The sequence below is a fragment of the Chinchilla lanigera genome, unplaced genomic scaffold, assembly GCF_000276665.1.
Source record: "Chinchilla lanigera isolate Chin_1 unplaced genomic scaffold, ChiLan1.0 scaffold00043, whole genome shotgun sequence".
Classification (NCBI taxonomy): Eukaryota; Metazoa; Chordata; class Mammalia; order Rodentia; family Chinchillidae; genus Chinchilla; species Chinchilla lanigera.
This window is the reverse complement of record NW_004955444.1, coordinates 1,297,469-1,310,243: the sequence shown is the minus strand read 5'-3', so window position 1 is coordinate 1,310,243 and position 12,775 is coordinate 1,297,469. Positions and strand designations below refer to the sequence as shown.

The following is a 12,775-nucleotide window of genomic DNA, read 5'->3' as shown; positions in this document are numbered from 1 at the left end:
TATATAGTGAAAATTACAGTACTCTGAAAAAACAGACTGAAGAGGATTGCCCAAAATGGGAAGATATTCCTTGCTCATGGATAGGAAGAACCAACATTGTGAAAATGGCCATACTCCCAAAATTTTAATACAGATTCAATGCAGTCCCAATTAAAATACCATTAATATACCTCACAGATCGAGAGAAAATATTCCTAAAATTCATCTGGAACAAGAAGAGGCCTAGAATACCAAAAGCAATCCTGGGCAACAAAGGAAAGGCAGGAAGTATCACAATCCCTGACTTGAAATTATACTACAAAGCTACTGTGATCAAATCAGTATGGCACTAGCAAAAAAAAAAAAAAACAGACCTAAAGATCACTGGGACAGATTAGAAGATACAGACACAACTACAAAGAAACTCTACCACCTTATCTTTGACAAAGCGGCCAGACATGTTCACTGGAAAAAAAGATAGCCTCTTTAATAAGTGGTGCTAGAAAAACTGGTTTTCCACATCCTGAAGACTAAAACATGTCTAATACCATGCACTAAACTAAAGTCAAAATGAATAAAAGATCTAAATATTAAAACAGAAACACTAAATCTGCTGCAAGAGAAAGTAGGTAAAAATCTTGAAGACATAGGGATAGGCAGAGAGTTCATAAACAAAAACCAAACCGCAGGAGAAACACTTCAAAGAATCAACAACTGGGATTTCATCTTATTAAAAAGTTTTTGCACATCAAAAGAAATCACCAACAGAATAAAAAAAAAACCCACAAATTGGGAAAAAATTTTAGCCAGCTGCCCTTCAGACAATGGACTTCTATCTAGAACATATAAAGAATTAAAAAGAAATCAGGCCCCCAAAATTCAAAGACCTAATCCAAAAATGCCATTTGATATGAATACACACTTCTCAGATGAAGAAATACTAATGGCAAATAAATATATGAACAAAGGCTCAACATCATTGGTCATTTGAGAAATGCAAATTACATCAACACTGAGATGCCATCTCACCCAGAAAGAATGGCTATCATTAAGAAATCACCCAATAACAAATGCTGGAGAGGCTGTGGGGCAAAAAGAACCCTACTCTACTGCTGGTGGGAGTGTCAACTGGTGAAACTACTGTGGAAATCAGTTTGGAGATTTGTCACAAAACTAGGATTAGAAGTCGCATTTAATCCAGCTATTCCCCTTCTGGGTATTTTCCCAGAAGAATTAAAAACATCATACCATAGCGATATATGTGCACCCATGTTTTTCGCAGCATAATTTGTCATAACTAAATCTTGGAAACAACCCAGATGCCCATCCACTGAGGCATGGATAAAAAAAGATATGGTATTTTTATACAATGGAGTATTACTCAGCTATAAAAAAAGATAAACTCGAGGCTTCTATAGGAAAATGGATGCTTCTAGAGACCATACTCGTAAGTGAAATAAATTGGACCCACAGCTGTAAACATCATATTGTCTCCCTAGTGTAAGAACCTGAAAGAGTAAATAAAACCCAAAACATACAATAGATATTATGAAAGGGAAAGAAACTGCTCAATGGAAGGAGCAACTAGAATGAGGGAAAGGAGAAAAAGAAAGAAAGAAGGGGAAAAAAATATATATATGTATACAGGATAGCTGGGATAACTGTACTGCTGATGTCTAATTGTTTATTGAAAGAACAGTTAATGTCTATTTGACCAATTTTACATGTTTATATCTGGAAATCTGAACAACTAATTTGAAGACAACAATATGCAATAACAACCACTGGTGAATTCCTACCATCTTGTCTAGTGAAACTCTGTATCATTTTTAATTTGTTTGTTTTTATTTTTATTCACTTTAATGGTATGATCAATCTCACATTCTTACACCTGGTAATCTGAGCAAGTTCACTAAAGATAACAATATGTAATATGACAACCACTGTTAATTCTTATCATTTTGTTCTGAAACCCTGTATCATTTTATGTTTTTGCTTTGCTTTGTTTTTGTCTATGTTGTTGGCATTTTGCTATTGTTCTTTTTCTATTATTCTCTGTAAAATAGAAAATAGTAACATTAGTGATGACCCTGCTCTATCACAAATTTTGTTGTTTTTGTAATTATTTTTTATTAAAAGTGAAGCTTTGCCAAACACAAAATACATACACAGGTTCTGTGTATGCTTCCCTCTAATAGGTGGTTTGACCCCTTTGACTTGAGTGTGGACTGGACTGACCCACTTCTAACAACATATGGCAGAAGGGACAGTGTGTGCCTCCTTCTTAAAGGGCCTGACTCCCTGCTGCTCTCTCAGACACCCGCTCACCCCACAGAGAGGGAGAAAGCATGCTGCAGTCTGGACCTGGAACATGCCCCAGAGGCGCCTGTGTGAGTTACTCGCTCACCGCCCGGGCCGTGGCAATGCGGGGGGTGGTGGGAACCTTTAGGAAGGGGGCCTGCTGGACGGAAGGTGTGGCCTTGAAGGGAAGGCAGACCCGGCCCTTTCCTGTCTCCCTCTGAAGTCCAGGCGATGAGCAGCTTTGCTCACCATAGGCTTCCTGCCATAATGCTCTGCCTTACACAGGGACAAAAGCAGCAGAGCCAATGGGCCATGGGTTGAACCCTCTGAAACCCTGAGCCATTCCTCCCTGTGAATTCATCTGTCAGGTGTTTTGTTAAGAGTGACAGCAAGCTAGCACAGAGCACCAGCTTGCCAGGCATATGACTGGACCACGTTCCAGGCAAATCCTCCAGCGCTAGTCCAGCCTTCAGGTGACTGCTGCCCTGGGAAAAACCTTAACTAACCCTCGAGAGACCTTGAGCCATACCCACCCGGCTAAGGCACTCTTGGATTCCCGGCCCAAAGCAATGTGCGAGACAGTGAACGTTTACTGCTTTAAACCACCGGGCTGAGCAGTACTTTGTTACACAGACACAGGTAACTCACAGTCACACCAGGTTCATTCTCAGTTCTGCGCTTCTGCATGTGCCATTTCCCCAGAGACACCCCTCCACTACCCATCTTCCAACAACGCCTGTCTTTCAGCATCCCACCAAAGGCTCATCCCTTCAGTTACTGTCTTTTCTTAGTACATGTCTGCAGTTCATCGTGACCTCGCTCCCCATGGGGAGGCAGTGCCTGTGCAGAACACCTCAGTTCCCTTCCTGTTCCCATCCCCCTCCTCTTCTTGGTTCCACTCCCATTTACAAAAGATCTATCTCACTACTTCCATTATCTATCGTCCATTTTGTTCTTTACTTATATTTAGGATATCTCATACAACAGAAACCATGCAATATTTAAGCTTGCGTGTCTGGCTTCTTTCACTTAACATTACGGCACATCCATTTCCCTACAAACAACTCTATCCTTCCTTGTGGCAGAGTAGTACTCCACCGTCCATAACGTTTTCTTTATCCATTCATCTGTTGATGGACACACCGCCTGCTTCCAAGATTTACCTATTATGAATTGTGCTGCAATAAGCATGGATATGCACATATCACCGTGAGACAATGGAAACCATCACAACCTGCTTCTTAGCCATGTCAAACTCTGTCTTCTGCTCTGAACACTACTGTTTGACCATACTGTTCACTTAGACATTGACTCACAGACATTCCTCTGTGTTATTGTGCTATGTATATCTTTCTCCTAAAGATGTCATATCATTTTTAACTGCATTCCGCACACTACAACTAAGGTACTCAATAAATATTTGCTGAGAAAATGAGCAAATTACACATATACACACCTTGGAAGTAGATTTGAATAGCACAAAGTATTTGTTAGCAAAAATGTACTTAGAGAAGCTATAGTGCCTCGGTAAATTACTTACATTTCTGTAAGCCTTACTTTCTTCAGTGTGTCTTAGTGAGGATCCTAACACTACAGCAATACATAGGTTAATGAAAATAACGCACATTAATCTCTTAAAATGCCTAGCATTGGGTGTTCAACGAATGTTAGCATCATTGTTCTTATAACTGATCACAAATTACAAAGTACATGCTGAAGTTCTGGGTTCCTAAGTCTCTGGCTGTTATCAAAAGGCAATCTAAATTAACACAAAATCCTACAAATTAAAATAGAACACAGATATTCTTTCAGGATAGCCTTTAATTTTTCAAAATCCATTCTCAGGTCAAGAGAACTAAGGCCTGAACCAATTGCAGGAGTGCAGCCTCGATTTTTTCTGCTCTCTATCCTATTAAGATATTAACTTCAAAGCTTTTGTGAGAATACTTAATTGCTTGCATTCCTTAACAAGCAGCCACCAAAGTAGTTTCCAGACTCACTTTTGACCTTTACAGTCTTCAGAAGGAATGTAAGGCAAACTTAGCAGACATAAATTTAGACAATCTCTGACTGGCCAAGCTATACACTTGTAACCACTACGTGAAGCAAATCAATTTTTCACATCAATCAAAATAGAATACAACAGAATAATCAATCTATAAACCAAAATAAAAAAATTTCTATAGCATATATCCCAACAAGGAAAGAAAAGAATTCCCCTATTATTCAGTCTGAACCCAGAACACTTCTAAGATATTTTATAATTTAATCACATTTAAACATACAATTTAAATATAGGTAAATATATGATTTGAACATATTCATAAGGCTTACTTTAAAAGATAAATATAACAGATGTTCTTTTATCCTAAAAAATCAGAGATCTGTTAAAGAAAACAGGATGAATTTAAATGATCAATCTATTAAAAAATTTGTACATTTTAATTGTGTTCCATGTCCTCTGGTATAAAAAAGACCCACCTAATTTAAATTCTTATCTTTTCTTTCTCCCACCAATATACCTTAAAAACTAGTTTTTGAAACATACAATATACATTCCACCCTGTACTTGACCCTACATATCACACAACCTGAAATAGAAACAAAGACTGGGAAATTAGCTTGTTTATTCCACCTTAGTGTCAAACAGAAGTACAAATAACGTTCAGTGCACGTGCCAGTTACCTCAGAGCTGCCAATCATGCTTGTTTTGAAACTCTTCAATTTTCAGCGCTGTCAATCATGTGTTGTGATAGAGATGTCAGTATAGAGCTAATGTTTTGAAAGACAAAACCCTTACACATTAATAAATAAATGGACTTTACTAATAAATCTGGACTTGAGGGTTTTAGAAAAATGGTTACAATTCTTAAAACATCAAAATTAAAATATAACTGAATGAAATAAACACTGATCAGTAGTATGACTATGAACAGGAGTGACAGAAACAAACTGATGTGAACCTGGACAAGCAGGCAGACATCAGTACCATACATCTCTCTCCCACTTCCCCAGCGCAGCCCAGCTTACCACCTACCAAGGCATTCACTTCTGAACTTGCAGTGCACAATGGCTCAGTCAAAAGACCTGTCTCGTTGGCCTCCTAAATTGCTACAGAAAGTTTGTCCTCCTCCCACCCTCAGACTTCATTCACATTCTCATCATTTCTTTCCTCACTGAACTAACTCCAGCGTCACTCTTCTAATAGCCACTCCGTACCTCTGCCACAACAATCTCACAAAATGCTAATTCTATCCATGTTACCTGTTACAGTTTCTTAATGGCTATTTGCTGCCTTTAGAATAAAGCCCCATTTTAAAAGAATCCATTTTTAGGTCAACAGAACTACACCTGAAAATCTGGCTCAGTCTGCCCTGTACTCTGCCTCCACTCCTCCTCAACTCAGGCCGGCTAAGCCACCAGGGTTCCCAGGACAGCCAGGCTCTCTCTCACACCGAAAAACATTCTCACTGTCTAGGCTCAGCAGCTCCTGCTCATCCTGTACAAGTCAGTTCAACTGTTCATTCCTCCGGGAAAGTTTCTCTGACACAAGCAACTGAACCATCGATCCTCTCATCTCCACAGAATTCAGTAAACTGAACTGGTACAGTACTGTATATATTGGTTTGTTCTTTGTGCCCCGCCTTAAATCAACTCCCAGAAAGCAGCAAAGTCTTTAACCTGGACAGCACTGGCATTAAACACAGGGGTGGCACATAATAGCTGCACATGAACAGCTTGCTGGATCAATGAAAAACTATACCATTCCCAGTTTATTTAAAAATAAAATTAAGTTAATTGCTTGTTTCTTGAGACTAATAAAATCTTTTACAGGTATATTCCAAAATGACCACACTAGTCAATACCACAAAGCAATTCTTTGGGCTTAACAAAAATTTTAAAGAATTTACTGATTTACTTACAAATTTGCTGTATGAACTGCCACTTTTCAAAAAAAAAAAAAAAAAAAAAAGATGTGGTATTAAGTAATCCCACTTTATTTTCCCTACAGTTCTGCTGGAGGTGTGACAGTTTCAGCCATGATAAATGCTCATCTCCAAGAATACTCCGCACCTCAACTGGTGCACCAAACACTATTCTGATATATGACAATCTCTATCAAGGGAATAAGCAATCAATACAGGCAAAACTGCAATCCAGTTACACTTCACTTATCAGTTAGTCATAAGTGAAGTTATCTGGTGACATCAAGTATTCCAGAACCCAGTGAGAATTAAGTGGAAGGAGTCTAAGAACTATCCAAACCTATGCTGAAGCCCATGCACTGAAGTACATGCTCTTTCCTTGTAGGAGAGGCTACCAGGTCTTCACTGATACTTGCTGTTCTAATTTTAAGCATAACAAACCTGGTGACTGATTTTTCAGGTATCTACACACTAGAACAAAAAAAATTAAGATGTCCGAGAAAGTTAAGAAAGCAGAAATGGGCATAATAGCAGAAAAGGGGAGCTGAATCACAAAACTATAGCACTACTGGGTTATGTGGTTAATGAGCAATAACCCTATATAGCATTTGTTTGATGATATAATATGGAAATTAGTATTTAAAAGCATGACCATAGGTCATCAAAAACATAGTTAAACTACTTTAGGTCTAGCAAAATTCATAAGAAGTACATGACACATTTTACAGAAAGAAATAAGCAAACTATCGTTTACAGAATAAATTTTTATAAAACTGCATCATTCCCCAATAACACGAGGCATGCATCTGACTAATTCTTGTCAAACATTAACCGGTTCCTGTCACTATGGGGCTTAATTACAGTACAGACCCACTCCAAAACAAAACCTGGGCCTGCTAGCCATTACTATTTCACTGATGGTAATGCTGTCCAAATATATTATACCACTGTCTTAGTGCAGGCTGCTATAGCAAAATGCCATAAACTATATAGCTTATAAACAACAAAAACTTATTTCTGATCATTGCAGAGGCTGAGAAGTCCAAGAACAAGGTGCCAACAGATTGTGTCTGCTGAAGGCCTGGTCCTGGTTCATGGATATCACCACCTCACTGTGTCCTCATGTGGCGGAAGCATCAAGGCAGCCTCTGAGGCCTTTCATAAGGGTGCTAATCATCCCATTCATGAAGACAGAGCCCTTATGACCAGCAGCCCTTCCTCCCAATAGCATCATACTGGTGAGAATGTTTCAACATATGAATCCCGGTAGGACACAAACATTCAGACCATCTTCATAGCAACCATGAACACCATAATCAAAGTTTTGCATTAGACTAGTCACCATTAACAGACCTGCACATAGTTCCCTACTCCCCAACACTGCCTTCAGGGCCCCTGGTTTGTAGCTGTTTCATATGTGAGACCATTCTACAGTACAAGGTATTTATGACACTTGAATGATTATATGTTGTATAACTTAGAAAATAGCACAGCAGAATAAAAAGAATATTCATGAGCTTTGGATATACACAGCCCTAAGTCTGAATCTCTGCTTGGTTAATTACTAGTTGTGTGACTACAGCACATTATTTATGCTCAGATTTGTTTTCTTCATTTGGAAGAAAACTTGTTTTTTGTAAGTTATAAATAAGACAATGTATAAAAAATGACAATGTTTTAAAAATGCTAGCTAGTATGACTGTTGAAAGAAATCAGATGGACTAAAGAAAGTGAACAATCTTAATTTACACTGGGACAAATTTTGTGCTATATTAATTTGACAGAAGGAAAAATCTCTAAAGAATAGAGTAGGCTGGATCTTATGAGAAAAACACTTTGGTTAAGTCACACTAGAAGCTCTCTGACTTACACAGTGGTTCATAGAAAAAGCAGGTCAAAGTCAGGACTCATGGAAAAGGGTACATGTCAAGTACACAGATATTAATGAGAGCAAACTCAGGCAAATATTCTGATATGAGGCCACAGCCTTCTCGCTGAGTGTAAGTTCACTCATGTAAGGTTCACAGACTTCCCCACATACCAGTACCACACTGCAAGACCTGCATTTGCCAGAGCCAGTCACTTGGAAGTAGAACTAGAACAGAAAGATATCAGGAAACTATACCATCCAAATTTTTACAACTTACAAAAAAAAACTCTTACTCAACTGATTCAATAGCAATTTTAAGGAAAAAAAAAATTTTTTTTTCTTTCTTTTTTTGAGATAGGGCCTCACTACGTAGCCCAGGCTGGCCTCGAACTCGCAGGGCTCCTCCTACTTCAGTCTCCTAAATGCCGAGGTTACAAACGTATGGCATCGTGCACAGCTAAAATTGGCTTTTATGAGAACAATCTGAAAGCAAAACATAATGGTTAGAAATTTTGAGGTTGCAGGAATTCCATCACGGTGGTCTAGAGGAAACAGCACATTTGTTTGATTTAAGGCGATCACCCAGGTTAGTGGCTACACAGCCACACAGGTAGGTAACAAAACCCCCATGGGAATATAATCTGAACAACAGAGTGAGCAAGAGAAAGACAGAAGTAGGAAACGGTAGAATAAGAGAGGATGTAAGAGAATTTTGTGTAGTTGTTGAACTATCCATGAAAGTTAAACATCCTTAAGAAGTGACCTTTAGCATGAGAATCTGTAACTGAATCACTCAGTGTTATGTTACTAACACAGAAACTGATATAAATAGCTATATATTGCTATACATATATAAGACCAAACATATATAAGACCAATCTATATACATATATAAGAAGTTCAACAAAATGCTAATAGACATGCAAAAGGAGGAGAGAAAAATAGAGAAAAAAAGTATGTATATATGTATATGAAGAATTAGAGGTTATAAAAATGAATCAAGCGGAAATCCTGGAAATAATGAAAAACTCATCTGAAAGTTTTGGCAGTAGACAAGAGCACTCTCAGAAGACAAGAATATCAAATCCTGGGGACAAGGTTAATGTAATAGAAGATTCACTCAATAATATGAAAAAAGAGATGATTAAAAAGTGATCCAAGAGCTCCCAGATGACACTAGAACAACAAACTCAGGATTATTCTTGAAGACAGTGCACAGGCAGAAACCAATGGTATGAAAATTTACTCACTGAAAGGACTGAAGAAACCCCCCCAGTCTAGTTAATGACGTGGACACCCAGCTGGATGAGGCACACAGAACCCCAAGCACACAGGATCAGAAAAGAGCTTCTGCACCTCCCAGCCGTCACCAGAAATCCTAGCAATCAAGCACGAAGACAGTACTGGCTACTGTGCCTGTCTGTGGTTGCCCAGCCTACACTGTAGGGTGTATTTTTTCCCCTTCCTTTTTACTCGGCCCGAACTCGCTCTGTAAAGCCCGTTTTTTCCCTTTCCCTTCTGTATTTTTTTACTTTTAATAAATGGGAAACTTTGCCACTGTTGAAAAACGTAAGAAGACTAGTAAAGAGTATTTGAGAAAAACGTCAAATAACATACAAAACAAAAATCATGAGAATAACAGATTTCTCAACACAAAACTTAAAGGCTGGGAAGCTGGGAGTGAAGTTCTGTAAGTCCTAAAAGGAAATGAATGCCAACCTAGATTACTGTAGCCTCCAACATTATCCTTCCAAGTTGACAGAGAAATGTGGACTTTCCACAACAAAGATAATTGAACATGGGGCTGGGGATTTAGCTCAGCGGCAAAGCGCCTGCCTGGCAAGCGCAAAGTCGTGAGTTCGGTTCCCAGTACCAGAGAAAAACCAAAAAAAAAAAAAAAGATAATTGAACATGATTCATGACCAACACACCAGCACAGCAGAAAATACTTGAGATGTTATGGTTTATATCTAGATGTCCCCCCAAGCCTCATCCACTCAGGTGACCGGATCAGGGGCCTGTGACAGTCATCAGTGGCTTAGTCCACTGACGGGTTTATAGCTAGATGCAATGATGGGTTTATAGCTAGATGCGATGTGGAGAGGAGGAACTTGTCTAAGGAGGTGGGTCCCTAGGGTCAAGGCCCGGAAGGTCTATCTCCATCCCTCCTCCTTTCATCACTCTGTGCTTCCTATCACCATGCCATGCCTTCCTGCTCTGCCATGCCAACCTGCCACACCACCTTGCTTGCCATGCCACCCTGCCTTGGAGCCATTCAACTAAGGAATGAAACCTCAACAAACTGTGAGCCAAAATAAACCTTTCTTTCCTTAAGCTGTGGGTGTCAGGTATTGTGTCTCAGCAATGAGGAAAGTAACTGAGACAGGAGAAAATCTTAAACAGAGAAAGTCAACAACACCCAAGACCCCAAAGGCAAGAATAAATTTCACTGGGGGAATAGTTAAACAAAACTGGGAAAATAATATAATGACAGGAGTCAGTACAGATCTTTCAGTAATAACAATATAAATGGTCTTAACTCTACATTCAAAAGATGCCTACTGCCAGATTAGATAAAAACAAAGCCCAACTATTTGTTGCCTGCAAGACAGTGCCTTACCTACAAAAAACACACAGAGACTCAAATGGAAAGGATGGAAAGCAATACTCCACACACATATAGCCTGAAAGCAAACAGATATAGCAAAGTTGACTAATTTCTGGCAAGTTGATTTCAAACCAAAACCGGTTAGAAGAGACCAAGAAGACCACTACATATTGATAAGGTCATAATTCATCAAGAGATAACAACTGTAAAAATATATGTACCAATCACTGGCATACCCAATTTCATAAAACAAAAACTCCTTGATATAAAATGACAACCACCAATACAATCACAATGAAGGGCATTAATATCTCACTCTCACAAATACACCCACCAGACCCCCTCAAAAAAAAAACCCAATAAAGAAATCGAGTTAAACTACACCATAAAACAAATGACTTTAACAGATACCTACACGGTGTTTTATCATCAACAGCATTATACACGTTCTTCGCAGCAGCTCAAGCAACCATCAAGCAGACCATAAAGCACGTCTCAATAAATATAAAAGAATTTAAATAATCTTTCACATGCTAATAAAGCATAACAGAATGAAACTAGAAATCAACAGCAAAAGATACAAACACATGGAAATTGAATAATTCACTCAAACAATGAATGGATCACAAAAAAATCATGGGAGAAATTCAAAAATTCTTAGAATAAAATGACAATTATAATACAACATACCAGAATCTATAGCAAACTGTAAAAGCATTTCTAAGAGGCAAGTTTATATCTGTGAGTGCCTACATTAGAAAAACAGTGATCCAAAATAATACATTTCTTTATGCATCTCAAGGTCCTAGAAAAACAAGGAATCCAAACTCTGTACTGGTAGAAGGAAAGAAATTATAAAAATCAGAGAGAAAAAAAAAAAAAAATCAATGAAAGTGACACTAAAAATATAATACAAAGGAGCAATGAATCAGAGTTGATTCTTTGAAAGGATTGATAAACTCTTTGCCAAATTTACCAAAACAAAGAAAAAAAGACCTGCATTAATAGAATTAGAAATAAGAATGGCAAAATTACAACAGACACCACAGAAATCCAAGGAATTACTAGAAACTGTTTTGAAAACTTATATATATTACAATAAATTGTAGACTCTGAAAAAAATGGATAAATTCCCAGACTCCTATGACCTAACAAAATTGAAGCAAGAATAAATAGTCCTAAATAGACCAATAATAAGCAATGAAATTGATGCAGTAACCAACAACCAAGAAAATCTCAAGACGAAGAATTCACTGCTGAATTTTACTGGAACTTAAGAGAAGAACTAATACCAATATGCCTTAAATTTTTTCATGCAATTAAAAGAGAGGAAACACTTCCAAACTCATTTCATTAAATACTACCCTGATACAAAAATATGATATAGGCTCAATAAAACTTAAAAAATACAGGTTAGTATCACTGGTGAGCACAGATGCAAAGATCCTCAATAAAATACTTACAAATAGAATTCAACAAATTATTTTTAAAAAATCATACACCAACAAGTATGTACATAAAACTATGTCTTTAAGATTTAAAAAAAAAAAAATAAGTATGTACATGTAACCACTCCCCAAGATTGTAGACTGAATGTACTGCAAACATATGCTAATAAAATAAAAAGTAAAAACAGCAGATGATATAAAAACTCCTAAAACTGATAATCAAATTCTGCTAAGTGGCAGAATACAAAATAAATACACAAAAATCAACAGCGTTCTTGTATACCAACAATAAACCCACCAAAAAAGAAATCAGAAAAACAAGAACATTCCTAGGTCTGTAAAAATATTACAGACCTAGGAATCAACCAAGCCAAGAAGGTGAAAGATCATATAACTCTGAAGAAAGAGAATAGTGAAGATGTACGAAAATGGGAAAAAACCCTCATCTTCCTGACAGGCAGAATTAGTATCATTAAAATTGTCACATCACCAAAAGTGACCTATAGAATTAGTTTCTTTCTTTAAAAGGGTTTTAAAAGTTCTTTTAAGTTATTTATTGCAGTAGCAATACTTAATCACCATCATCCACACACTTTAAAGAAAATCTTCCAGGGGGCTGGGGATTTAGCTCAGTGGCAAAAGC

General features: G+C 37.7%; 1 protein-coding gene across 1 annotated transcript in view; it reads right to left on the bottom strand.

Moving 5' to 3' along the window:
- Positions 1 to 12,775, bottom strand: part of Mrps28 (mitochondrial ribosomal protein S28) — a gene marked incomplete at its 5' end in the record, with an annotated part of 94,152 nt that overhangs the window by 77,615 nt on the left and 3,762 nt on the right.